This window comes from Pseudopodoces humilis, chromosome 6 (assembly GCF_049639895.1).
Source record: "Pseudopodoces humilis isolate 2021_Gansu_Grassland_sample_001 chromosome 6, ASM4963989v1, whole genome shotgun sequence".
Lineage (NCBI taxonomy): Eukaryota > Metazoa > Chordata > Aves > Passeriformes > Paridae > Pseudopodoces > Pseudopodoces humilis.
Genome location: NC_142205.1, coordinates 69,084,053 through 69,097,645, shown reverse-complemented (window position 1 = coordinate 69,097,645; position 13,593 = coordinate 69,084,053).

The window sequence follows — 13,593 nt, the reverse complement described above, 5'->3', positions numbered from 1 at the left end:
CTCCTGAGCTCCCCTCCTGAGCTCCCCTTCCCTCCTGTCCCTGCCCCATCCTGCGCACCCCGACCGCCCCCAGCCCTCCTTCCTCCCCTCTCCTTCCCCCGGGCACCCAGCCCGAGCGCCCCCCATTCCCGCTCGGCCTTTCCCACCTGCACCTCCCTCTCGTGCTTCCCTCCAAACGCCGAGCCCGCTTCTGTTCCTCTTTCCCGTTCTCCCTGCACTCTGTGTCCCTGCTGCCCTCCGCTCCTGCTCCCTTCTGCCTCCCTGGGCGCTGTCTCTCGGCCCTTTCCCTCTGTGTCCCCGTGTCCCCTTCTCCCCTTGGTCTGTGTTTGCCCTTTGCAGAGAAGCCGCGAGGTTCGGGGCGCCGGATAATAAAGCCCCGAGGGCCGGAGCCGGCGCCCCTGGTTTGAGTCCCCAAAAGGGGCCGGAGCCGCTGTGCGGGTCCCCCCAGCAGCTGCCAACACCGCCCTACACTGCCGGGGTTCCGGCTTTCCCTTCATCACACCGGGGCGGGGCGTGGGGGTCAGGGGGGCCCCTCCTCAGGAGGGGTCGGGGGTGGGTTAGCGAGGGTTGGGGGGCTGGGGGGGCTCGGGAAGGGCCCCCTCGTTAGGAGGGGGTACCGGGTGGGGGGTGGGTTAGGGAGGGCCCCCTCCCGAGGAGGGGTCCCGGGGAGGGAGGGGCTGGGGGGTGCCCGCCCCCCTAATCCCCTCCCACCCCGGGCCCTCCCCTCCGGGCGGGGCCCGGCCCCTCCCCAGGACCCCTCCTCCGGACAGGGGCCCGCGGGGGGGAGGGGGGCGGGGTGGGTGGGGGGGAACAGGAGGGGGGGGGCGCTGTCGTTTGACACAAATGTGCGATTACGGTGCAGAGTGACGTGACCCCCCCATCTCCCCCCCACCCCCCCCCCGCGGGCCCCTGTCCGGAGGAGGGGTCCTGGGGAGGGGCCGGGCCGGGCCCCGCCCGGAGGGGAGGGCCCGGGGTGAGAGGGGCTTAGGGGGGAGGAACCCCCCCCACCCCTCCCCCCCGGGTCCCCCCCCGCCGGAGGGGGCCCCGCCCCCCGCCCCTCCCCGAGACCCCTCCTCCGGAGGGGGCCCACCCTAAATCCCCCCTCTTCCCACCCGGGACCCCCTCCTAACGAGGGGGCCCTTCCCGAACCCCCCCAGCCCCCCAACCCTCGCTAACCCACCCCAGACCCCTCCTGAGGAGGGGCCCCCCTGCCCCCCACGCCCCGCCCCGGTGTGATGAAGGGAAAGCCGGAACCCCGGCAGTGTAGGGCGGTGTTGGCAGCTGCTGGGGGGACCCGCACAGCGGCTCCGGCCCCTTTTGGGGACTCAAACCAGGGGCGCCGGCTCCGGCCCTCGGGGCTTTATTATCCGGCGCCCCGAACCTCGCGGCTTCTCTGCAAAGGGCAAACACAGACCAAGGGGAGAAGGGGACACGGGGACACAGAGGGAAAGGGCCGAGAGACAGCGCCCAGGGAGGCAGAAGGGAGCAGGAGCGGAGGGCAGCAGGGACACAGAGTGCAGGGAGAACGGGAAAGAGGAACAGAAGCGGGCTCGGCGTTTGGAGGGAAGCACGAGAGGGAGGTGCAGGTGGGAAAGGCCGAGCGGGAATGGGGGGCGCTCGGGCTGGGTGCCCGGGGGAAGGAGAGGGGAGGAAGGAGGGCTGGGGGCGGTCGGGGTGCGCAGGATGGGGCAGGGACAGGAGGGAAGGGGAGCTCAGGAGGGGAGAAGGAGCGGGCTGAGGAGGAGGAGGAAGGGGAAGGAGGAGGGATACACTGGGGTCGGGCTGTGCAGGGAGGAGGGACAGGGGAAGACCCAGGTGCAGGGGAGGAAGAGAAGAGCAACGGGGGAGAGGAAAGGGGGATTTGCGGGGAGGAGACGGAGGTAAGCGGGAGAAAAGAAGGGAGGAAAGAAGGGAAAGAGAGAAGCAGGGGCGGGAAGCCGAGGCTCCCGCGCCTCACCTGGGCTCCGCTGGGGAGCCCGGCCCGGCCCGTGCCGGCCTCTCCGAGCGCTGGGGAGCAAATGGCGCAGGTAGCGACTTGCGGGTCTTAAATCCCCTCGGCCCCGCCCCGCGCAGCCGCCCTGGGGCCCCGCGCACCTGAGCCCGACCCCGCCCCCCGGCCCTTCCCGCGCGGGGCCGCTCCCGGCTGCGGAAACAGGGAAATAAACAGGGAAATAACAGGGAAACAGGGAAAGCTGTAGGCGGATAGAACACAAACACCCTGCGGCGCTCGGGCCCCGCCGAGAGGCCCCACGGGTGTCCCGCTGCGGGAGGAGCCTCAGCCGGAGCTCGGCCGCTGCTCTCAGCCCCGAAGCCGAGCCCGGACAGCGCCGGCCCGGGGCTCCGTGTTCCGAGCGCTCGCACGCAGCATTTGGGCTCCGTCCCTGAGCCCCAAAATGCAGGATTTGGGCTCCGTGCTCACGGCCCGGGCGAGTCTCGTTTTGCACTCCCAGAACACGGGGCTCGAGTCGCTGTTCCACAGCCCTCGGCCCGGCCAGACCCAGGACTTGGTCCCTGAGCCCTCCACACCTTCGCCCCCACCAAAAGAACACATAGGGTTCAAGAGTCCGGTTCTGAGACCAGAAAAATGCTCAATTTATTTATCTCAGTTCACAGGGTTGTGGATTTCACTGTGGACATCCCCACAGGTGCTGACAGGGAACGGACCTCTCACCCATCTGATCTTGCCCTGAGAACTGCTTCAGACTGGCAAAAAAACACACGTGGGATAAAAAGGTTGGAAGGCTCCCCTGGAGCGAAGGCACGTGTAGCCAATCCGCATTACCTTATTATCCCAGCCATGTGCTATCCCGTTATCCCAGCTCCGCTCTGTGCTGCCGCCTCCAGCTCACTGACTGACCCCGCTCGTGGCTCCGGGCGCTCCCGAGGCACCGGGAACACGCCCGGAGCTGCTCGGCCCCGCGGAACTGAAGGGCTGAAGATGCCCAGGCCCGAGCAGGGGATGATCCAGGGGCTCCCCCCGTGTCCGGAGCTCGGGCTGAGGCAGCTCCCCGGGGATGCCCGTGCTCTGCCCTCTCTTTCGGAGGAGGAGCTCCGGTCCCGGCGCTCGGGGCGGGGCAGCAGCGCAGGGACCCGCTCGGGACCCGCGGGCTCCGCTGCGGCTCCGCCGGGAGGAGGAAGGAGCGGGATGGGAGCGCCCGGCTGTGCCTGGCGCTGGCAGCCGACAGGGCCGGTCCCCGGGGGAGAGAACTCGCTCTGTGTTCCTTGAGCAGCAGAGAGGGATGGCCAGAAGCTTCTCGTATTCATTTCACAGACTGTCCCATCGACCGATACCAATGTGCGTGAGGCAAAACAGCCGCGATGGCTGCAGGCTTCAAAACAAAGATGAACAACGTGGTTTTCCTTTCCTTCTTTCTTTTCATATGTAGGTAGGATTAATAATACCTGATGGCGTTTTCTTCTTAAAACTCTGGCCAAGACCGTGCTACTGACTGGGTTTCCAAAGCAGGAAGATGGAAGTGATAAATTAAATCTGATGCCCGATCTTTGCATATTTAGCTTTCCATTACAGAAATCCCTGGATGGATCCACGCGCTCCTCTGCTCGTGTTATATTTTGTCTCACTCTAATCTCATCGGGATACCCTAAATCCAACCTGTTCTGCTTCTCACACCAAAGCCTGAGGTCATCTCTGCTCCTGACATTTGCATGGCACACGTTGTTGTCACACAGATAATGGCAAAACCAATTTCATCTTGTTCTTTCCCCCAGCACAACTGGGGCAGCTGGAGCTGTGAAATGAGGTGATAGGACTCACGAGTAGCTCTCAACATGATCTAAACATGGAGCTGCTTTTTCCAGTCTTCCCCTGTAGAAAACACACGTTGTAAAATGCCACCAAAGCAGGAATTACTGCTGAAGCTCTCTTTGCCCTTAGCACACAAGGGAAGAGCCCTTCCTGGAGTTCAAGTGTCTTATTGCCACTTTTCAGTGCTCTTGGATCAGCCTATGTGCTAATTCAGATCTTTCTGATAAGTCCTGATCTTTCAGTAGTGGAATCAAAGCAAAGTGAGGTAAAACAGAGGTGAGCCAAACCCCACCTGTGTGTATGATCTTTCCAGCTGTGCACCTCTCTGGGAATTGCCTGTTCCCTGCACCACCTGACAGGAGGGCACATGGGATTCCGAGGATATTTAAAGGCTGGTGGAACAATCCAGACAACTCTTTGCCGTGTGCAAGGTAAGAACTGGAAGAGTTGCTTAGAAAGCTGCTGAGCTGAGCAGAGGTGGAAGGAGAGGAGGGAAAGGCTGGTTCCCATCCTCATTTCCAGGCAGGGATGAGGCCAAGCCTGCAGGCACGGAGCCTGCTGGAATCCCTGGCAGCAGGCACAGCCGCTCCCGGGAAGCTGCGCTCCCTTTGCACAAAGCCATCCCCCGCCTGCGCAACCTGCAGTGAAAGCCACGGGATCAGAGCCGGGAGACTCAGCTCGAGCCCGGCTGCGGCTCAGCTGGGCCAGGTTCCGATTATCCAGCAGCGCCGGGAGGCGCTTCCAGGCCCGAGCCCTTCCCTCGGTCCGCAATGAAAGCCGGCTGAGCGCCCGCCCCGAGCCTGCTGAGCTCAGAGGAAGGCTCTGATTGTGCCCGATTGCGATCAGGAGCCCACTCCTGCCTGGTTGAGGAGCTCCAGCTGGCTCCTGTGGCACTGAGGAACAGCTCCCCCGGCAGTCCGGGCGTGGCTCCCAAACCTCTGCCAGAGCTGCAGCACCTCCCTTTATTCTACAGCCGGTGCTGATGCCTGGGATGTGTCGGGAGCAACGCAGATGGTCCAGTGAGGGATGCTCCGGCCTGGCTGCCGGGCGGGTCAGGCAGATTACCTCCATCGCTAAGGAATTTCCCACATCCCAAGCAGTCCAGCTGGCAGGAATGATGAACTGAAGGATTTGACAATAGAAATATTGTTTGGGCATTGTCTCACCAGGTGTGGGCACTGTAACAATCTGATCTCACGGGAACAAACAGTTCTGATTTAAGGGAAGGGTTTTGGTCTGACAGAAGAGCTGCCTGAGTCCCAGTATCCCTGGCCATAGTTCCCACTACAAAATTGTTTTGACCAGAACTGAGACTGCTGAGCATCACTGAGCAGCAAAAGAGACATTCAGCAATCCCCATAACCTGACAGAAATCATTGCTGGCCATGGCCTGAGCCTGGGGTGAGAGTCCCAATGGTAACAGCAGCTACAGCCACCCTGATATCCCCAGGAATGTGAGAAACTGCTTCTTCCCGTGGCTGGGAGAATGTCTTTGTGCATCTCCAGGTTCCACCCTCAGCACTCACTTGGCCTCTACAGATATTCATTCCTTACACCTTCCTCACAAGGCATCCCCACCAGTTCCATCTCCTGCCTGCTGGGCAATGCTCCCCCTCCTCATTTCAAAGGGGAGAGCGAGGAACTTTGCCAGTGCCCTTCACTGAGCTCCTCTCACATCATCTCTCCCTCCTTTCATTTCCTTACCAGCAAGGAGAAAGATTAAAAGGGGAAGAAAAGTGTGTTACGATCTATGCAAGGCCAGAAAGTGGCCTGAAGAGACATATTTTGCATATTTTGGATTAACTCTGGCTGTTTAAAACCAAAGTCTATTAGGATTTCCTCAAAAAAAAAAAAAAAAAAAAAAAGATTATTAAAGCCATTTCTAGAGTCAGATTAAGGTCTGTTCCCCACAGTTTCAGCTTTTGGCACCTCTGTAAGCAGCATGAAACACAGACTGTGAGTAACTGAGACAGACTGCACAGAAGAGGACTCGGAGGAGGAATTCATTGCCCCATCCAAACCACTTGAACTGACTTGGACAAGGACAGGAATTCCCTTTGGACTGCGGTGCTGCCCAGTTCCTGGCAGGGTGCCTTGCTCTGCCCCCATCTGCGCCTCTGCTGCTCGGCGGGCACGGCCGAGGCGCTGCCGGACCGCGCTGGGCTCGCTCCCGGCAAGTGAAACCTCGTGGAATCGCTCAGAAGATGCCCTCGCCTATTTCCCATTTGTCTCCTCTCCAGAGAAGCCCCAGCTGCTCCCGCAGGGTCCCGCCCGCCGCTCGGAGCCAGCGGAGCCGAGCGGCTCCCAGTGCCTCTGGCACCGCTGGAATCCAGTCACGGGCTGTGCTGGTGCCACCTCACCATCGGGGACTCTAAACCTGGTCCAGCGCTTTCGGAGCCGCTGCACTGCGGCTTCGGGCACGGCTCTGACCGGAACGCTCTGAACGCTCTTGGAAAGGAAGTCACTTCAGTTCATGGTTTGTTTGCTTTAGCGTTATTTATCGAGTTATTTTTTTCTGTGTATCAGTCTTAGACTGAGCCTTTACAGAGTCAGATGAAATTTTTTACAGGATGATGTGTCACACCACCCTGAGTTGGGCTCAGCTTTGAACAGCCTGAAGGGCAGCACTGCCAAGACCCAAGGCAATCATTTCTTTGTAGGCAGCCCAAGCCCATTTAATGTTTCACCATTGGACCCAGGGATCTTAAGGGATTTTCTCCAATCTAAATGATTCTGTGACTGCATATTCCCAAACTCAGAGGAATCCAGACAAACAGACATATTGTAGAGAAAGTACCTTTTAGGAGTGTTTAGGTAAATTACAATTATTTTCCCCCCCAACAGATGGACTATTTTCTGCTCAGTATAAAAGATGTGTTTTCCAGCACAAAAGCTGTAATTCACCTGCCATCCTCTAGCACCCTAAACCAGAGCAGTAAGAGGCAGCCACAAGAAGCATGGAAAAACAGACAGGCACAGACTGCCCAGCCCAGGGACGAGTCCAGAACTGGCTCCTGAGAGAGAGCAGGAGAGTTCAAGGCTAAAGTCACCTGACTGTGAGGACTGGCCTGGTCTCTCCCAGGCTACAGTTCCCTTCTTACTGGGAATTTACTGGGCCATGGCAGAAGATTCTGTTTAGTGAGTATTGGCTTCTTTTCCTCCCCTGCCCATGAATGTCTGATGGATTGTTTGGCATTCCTGAGCTGCCTGCAGCAGCAGCAGTCTGAGGTGCCACGTTCAGTGGGTTCAGGACCTCTCATTTCTCAAACTGGCACGTGGTAACTTCAGCTGCCGACCCCAAGCTCTTCAGCTGGGGGGAAACAGGGAACCGCTGCTCCTGGAGATGTTCCTTGTCAAGAGTTGTGGGCCACTTATCCTTCCTGTTCCTTTTCCCAATCAACCCTGTTATCACTCTTTGTATCCATACCAATCTTACTATGCCAAACACTCCAGCTAAAGCTGCAGTGCCACTGTGGACATACATGGAATAAACTGAGTTGGTTTGGGGTTTTTTGAAAATATTTTAAAATTCCTTTGTCTGTTTTTCAGCTCCAGAAACAGAGATGAGAAAAACACAAAGTACCTCTTTTGGAGCTCTCTGGACAGTGAGGTCCTGTGAAACCAGTTCTGTCTGGAGGGCACCTTTGCAGATTTAGTTCTGCAGTCAGGTTCATCGATGGAGTAGCGCTAAGTGACAGGAAAACCTGGCACCCCCTGGTCCCCCTGCACTCCTCAGCTATGACAGCGACCACTCTGACTCTGTTTGAGAGGAAGCTTAAGCTGAGCTTTTGTCAGACTCAGCTTATGGTGAATCTCCCCAGCCACTTCTCAAGAGCATCTCTCAGGCTCAGTTGATAAAGTGCACATTAACCTGTCCCACCTGTCGCTCTTCTCAGCACCGACACTCGTGGTTGTCAGATGTCGCTGCCAAGGAGCAGCTTTGACCTTTAAGGCAGGAATATGGAAGGTGGTGTCAAAATGAATCAGAAGCTCAAGGTAGATGTGATCCAGCATTTCCAAGACTGGAGAGAGGGAGTTCACTCCTAATGCCCCCCAGGAGACCCTGTTCTCTAGAAACAGCAGGGGCAAACACCAAGGAATCCCCGCTTTACTCAAATCCACTGTGGTGGGTTTAGCGTGCTTGCAAGGAGAGGAGAACAACAAAACAATGAGTGGTGCAGACAAAGCCCTCTCCACTGGCAAAGGGACCCGAGCTTCTGCAGCTCTGTCACCTCAGCCTTGGAAGATTCCAGCCTTGGCACTGAGGATTGCTGTGCCTTGCTGAGTTTGTAAGGTGAGTTACAAGAGCTGACATGGAAAAGCTCTGCTTGCTGTGGACAGCACCGAGCTCAACACACCTCAGGTTTCTGTGGATAGAATCTATTTCTCCTGGAACTGAAAGATTGAATCTCTAGTTTTATACATGAAACAGCACTTGCTATTACCTCATTATGTGGTGCTTGGTAAAGGCATGGGTTTGAAAATTCTCTTACAGAGTATTTCTAGAAAACCATCTATGAGTGACTGAAATGCCAGTGGTTTTTATTTCATATCATAACCCATCATGATGAAATGGAATGATGAAAGGCCTGGCTTTGTCTATCTGACTAATTGCACCCATCTTCCAAATCTGCTGAATGATCATTTATTGTTTCCTACTTTGGATGATCAAGCATTTTATCGATAAAGCTCATACAGCAATGGTTCAGAATCATAGAGAAATTCAGTGTCAAATCTGGAAATTGAATAGGTGTCCCACAAACAGCAATCACAGCCATCATCCAGCCAAACCATGCCCCCAGGACAGTCCTCTACCCAGGAATAAAATAGGAGCCCCAGTCCTGGAGAGGGTCAGCCCTCAGCCCAGGACTAGCTGTGAATTCCTGTAATGGAACACAAAACCACAGGGATTGATTTTCACCTACACCCAAATTCACAGCTCTTGGGAAAGCCTGAGCTACTGACAAATAATTTCAACTTCTGGCACTGATTATGCTTCTTAGTGAACACTGGATCACAAAAGTGCACAACCACCCCCATTTCTCTGTCTGCTGCCCCTGCTCTGACACTGGGCCAGAAGACACAGGATGGAGTTTTCTGAGCAGGAAAGGCCCATCAACCAGAGATGTCCCTGCATCCTGAGAGTGTCAGAGTGCTGAGATGGAGATCATCACTGCACCATTGTGGCACTTATTTAGAGACAGGTCACCTTTGCCTGCTCCAACTGCATGGGTCACAGCACCACTCCTACTTGCTCCAAACCTGGCAGCAGAGCTCACAACAGCTGGAAGAGAAACCTGCCCCTTCCCTGCCTACCTGGATTCCTCCCATGAAGTGCTGCAACAGCAGTGTCCTAGGCCCACGCTTTTTGAACCTTTGCTAAGCGCAGCTTTTTCAAAAATAAATTAGAACACAGCATTATTCTCCTTCCAAATCCGTAGCTACAAAATATTTCTGCTGTAGGAAGCAGCGGCACCAAATACAAACACTGACCCAGCAGCCACTGGAGGTAAGGGCAAAGTGACGGCAGCAGGAAGGAAAAGGAGCACCAAGAGTTTTTAAGGACAAACATCGCAAAGTTTCACCCTTTACACGTCTGCCCTCGCTTGTGCCATGTTACCAGATACATCCCTGCTCCTGGAGGTGCAGGAAAGGATCAGCCGGAGCGGCCGGAGCTCCCGGCAGTGCCAGGATTGCCCTGGACAGAGGGCAGAGAGCCGTGCCTGGGCTACACTGTTCACCCGCTGCTCCCGGGCCTGCCTGCAGTGAACCCGACCGTGCTGAGCCACAAATGAAACAAAACCCGGGCACTCGGATTTCTCCCTGTCCTGCCAGAGCCCCTTCTGCTCTTTGTCACAAGGCAAGGCCCCAAGTCACCCCTTTCTGTTCACCTCTCCATCACAAGGTCAAAAAAAGAACATTTATGATTGCAGCTTTCAAATATGTTTCCTTCTTCAAGTTATTTCTTCAGATCTGGCACAAACCCCCTCAATAGAATAAATAATTCTAATTGGCTTCCTAACAGAGGATTTAGCTGGACTTTTCCTAATAAATCCAAACAGTTTCAGCAGAAGATGTGCATGGTCATTTTTCTTTTCTATCCCTTGCTTCATGACTCAACTCTTCACTTTATTGTACTCAATTTTATATTTCAGATTTTAAGATGAAGAAAAATCCTTCTCTCTGAAGAAGATTTTCTCATCAATTGAGCCATATATATTTTTAATAGGGATATCAAACCCAGCCTGATGGAACAAACACCTTGAGACACCTTCTGGACATGAATGTCTCTTCAAAAATATTAAAGCTCTAAAGGTTGAATTCTTTGCAGGTTTAACTGAACTGAAAGAATAAGAGACCTTGCAATGGGATGAAATGATGACTCAGGTCTCTAGGACATAATCAGTTTTATAGGATCTCTCCAGCAGCCCCCATCCATAGGGGTTTGCACTCCTGTTCTCCCATTTAACAGAGGAAATAGGTACACTTAAAAAGGGTTACCAAAACGTGCCTTTCTTTAACCTATTAACAAAAGCTAAACGAGATACTTGGGAAAATCCTAATGCAAAGAAACATTCTGAGTGTAGCATTTTCCTATTGAATAAGCCCTTATTTTTAAAGGAATCTGGCCTTTAACAGAGATTTTTAACACTAATATTGTGGAATGGGACGAGAGGACCTTTGTTTCCAGCTGCCTGTGCTGGTTTCTGTTCACCCTAGACTGACACCAAATAAACACGGCGCCGGGTTTCCATATAAATTAATGTAGTAGAAAGGTACCTGTTATTCCTTCAGAAAGGGTCCCCTAAAACAACACAAAATTTCTTCCCAAGCCAAGGGAAGTTTATTTCCCTCTGGTAATTTTACTGTGTGTGTGTGCTAGGTGGAAATAGAGAACTGTGAAAAGGCTCATTTTAGCAGGGATAACAGCTCACAGAAGTTATTCTGAGGCCTGGGCCGGAATGAATCACATTCCCACGTGTGTGTGCTGCCTGGCAGCAATCAATGCTTCCTCTTAGCAAGGGCACTCTGGAGGATGGAGAAATCAGAGCTGTGAAAAACCCAGCAAATCCTGCCTGATAGCTTCTCCAGGCAAACCGCCCTGCCGGGGCACCGGGAGCACGCTGGGATGTCGGGCCCATTCCACAGGGGCTCCTTTGGGATCCCTGGGCATCCCAAAACCCCATAACCCACTGCCCACCCCGGCCCCCAGTGCACCGACCTGGCTGGGAAGCTGGGAAGCAGGGGAGATACTGGGATGGCAGAGAGCTGGGAAGCAGGAGAGATGCTGGGACGGCAGAGCTGGGAAGCAGGGGAGATGCTGGGATGGCAGAGCTGGGAAGCAGGGGAGATGCTGGGATGGCAGAGCTGGGAAGCAGGGGAGATGCTGGGATGGCAGAGAGTTGGGAAGCAGGGGAGATACTGGGATGGCAGAGCTGGGAAGCAGGGGAGATGCTGGGATGGCAGAGAGTTGGGAAGCAGGGGAGATACTGGGATGGCAGAGCTGGGAAGCAGGGGAGATGCTGGGATGGCAGAGCTGGGAAGCAGGGGAGATGCTGGGATGGCAGAGCTGGGAAGCAGGGGAGATACTGGGATGGCAGAGCTGGGAAGCAGGGGAGATGCTGGGATGGCAGAGCTGGGAAGCAGGGGAGATGCTGGGATGGCAGAGCAGGAGTCCAGAGGAGGATGAGGTACAGGTGCTGCACAAACAGGCTGGCACTGTCCAACACAAACCCAAAAATGGGAAGACAATAAGAAAAGCTCATTTGAAGGGAAGAAAAGCAAAGCCTGCTGTTTCAAGAGGAACAAACCCCACTTGCTGATGCCCCATCCTATTAAGATTTCTCTCTGTGACCCAGCTCAGCCCTGTTCCCTACTTGACACCAGTGCTGCTGCAGGTATTCCCTGGAGTTTCCCTAGCACAGGGCAAGGGGAATGGGGGCGGGGGGAACGGGGACAGGGGGAATGGGAGCAGGGAGAATGGGAGCAGGGAGAATGGGGGCAGGGGGAACGGGGGCAGGGGGAATGGGAGCAGGGGCAATGGGAGCAGGCTGAGGGAGCCCCATTAGTGGTGGTGTTTAATGGGCCCTTTTTAAAACAGCCCCACCTCTCTGAGTCCAGCAGTGCCCTGCTCAACACTAATCCTGCCCAGAGTGGTGAATATTCCTGCAGGCCACAGCCCTTGGCCATTGCATCTCCAGGCTGCAGTAGCCCCTGGGGAGCAGGGGAGAATTGCTGTTTCTGTCTGGGAAATGTTCCCTCCTGGAAGGGGAAAAGCAGCATTCCCTTGCCCACCATGGCACCTGTCCCTCTGTCTGTCAGCACTGACAATGGCCCTGCTGTGGCTCGGGAAGGAGCAGAGGGGAGGATGGAAGGTGCTGCTCCAGTCTGGTGCCCAGAGCTCCTGAACTGCCTCTGGTCCTTCTCAGGAGAAATTATGGGATGTAAATTCAGGGCCTGATGCAACCCTGTCCAACTTCACGGGATTGGAGCTGATTGAGCAAACCAAGGGGAAATCGCTGCAGTCAGAGGGTTGATACCAGCAGGAAAGAAAGAACTGAATGAAATTGAAAAATTACATATTTAACCAGTAGCTGGATGCTATGTTTTAGGCCAACACTGAATTCTGTCTGGGGCCGTTAATTACAGGAGTCAAGCTGCTGATCTGAGTGGGAGTGAGGGGTTTGCAAACCACGGACAGCACAGGAAGGATCCCTCCCACCAGCAGCCTGTTCAGTGCCCTTGTGAAGGGTTTGCACAGAAAATCCACTGCAGAACAAGGCTGGAGGCAGCAGGAACCACCCAGCTTTTATCCAGGGAGCCTCCTCTGTTTCCTGTGCTGTGGAGCACGAGGCAACACTGCTTTATGTTGAAAGACAAAAAGGAGCAACCGAAGGACAGGGAGTTGCAGGAGCACAAGGAAACCCACAATTCCAAAGGCAAACTTGCCTTGTTTTCACTCTCCAGAGTAAAAGGACAAGTCTGTGTTTGCTCCATCCCCTCAGAAGTGCCAGCCCTGGCTCTGCTGAACAGGATCCAGCCAGTATTGATCCTGCTCTGAGAACAACATAGCTGAACACCAGGTGGGTGACACACACCCCAAAACAAGGAGCAATATTGATGCTGGAATAGCAAAGCTGAGCCCTAAGCGAGGTTCAATTCCTGCCATGGAATCACCAGGGTTTATGAGCTCAGAGCTCTCCTTGTCTGGCAGAAGAGGTCACAGTGAGCCCCAGAGCTGAAGGAGCCATGGAGGTGCCTCAGCTCAAGGTGGATGAACTGCCAGACTGTTCATGCCTGGGGCACTTTGGTGCCAGACAGGAGTTTGGGAAGGGTTCCAACACTTCCTGCCATTACCAACCCCACAGCAAGAGCATCCCTGTTTCTCCTAAAACACACACAATCCCTTCCCCAGAGCTCCATGGGAACTCACCGTGGATCACTCTCAGTGCCTGCTCTCACTGCCATGTTCTGCTTTGCTCCTGGAATTCCCAGCCCAGAAATGTCTCCGTGCCCCTCCACTGCCACCCCACTGCCAGGGAGGGTGTCCCTGCTTGAGATTTTCACTGCCTCTCCTATTCCAGGTTTCCTGGTTGCTTCCTTTTTCCCACTTCTGTGTGCAGACCGGCTCCTCAGTATTTACAAAAGCAAAAAGTCCTTTTCCCTGTTGCTAAATGCAGCTTGACACCACCCAGTGACCCTGTTAGCCCAGCTCAGCCCTTGAGAACACATCCCTCAGTGACGCTGCAGACAAATCACAGCAAACAGAAGCAGCTTTGAGCTCTGAAGTCATCGTAGCCCACAGTCATAATTATGTGAAATGAATA